Genomic DNA, 252 nt, shown 5'->3' on the forward strand with positions numbered 1-252 from the left:
GAGAACTTCGCCTTAAGTCATCGAAAAAAAAATGCAGTAAGTCATCAGAAAAAAAGGTTTAAGACATCGAAAAGTTTGCTTTAAAGTTGTCGAAACAATGCTTCAAGAAAACAATTTTTAAAAATCCCTTAATTTAGGAACCATTTCCCAAACTCACCAATGCACGAAAAAAGTCACGAGGAAAATAAATAAACAGAAAATATGGAGAAAGCTCTCTTCAAAAAAAAAAATTTTCTTTCGTCATTAAATTTT

Source organism: Penaeus monodon, chromosome 34 (genome assembly GCF_015228065.2).
Source record: "Penaeus monodon isolate SGIC_2016 chromosome 34, NSTDA_Pmon_1, whole genome shotgun sequence".
NCBI lineage: Eukaryota > Metazoa > Arthropoda > Malacostraca > Decapoda > Penaeidae > Penaeus > Penaeus monodon.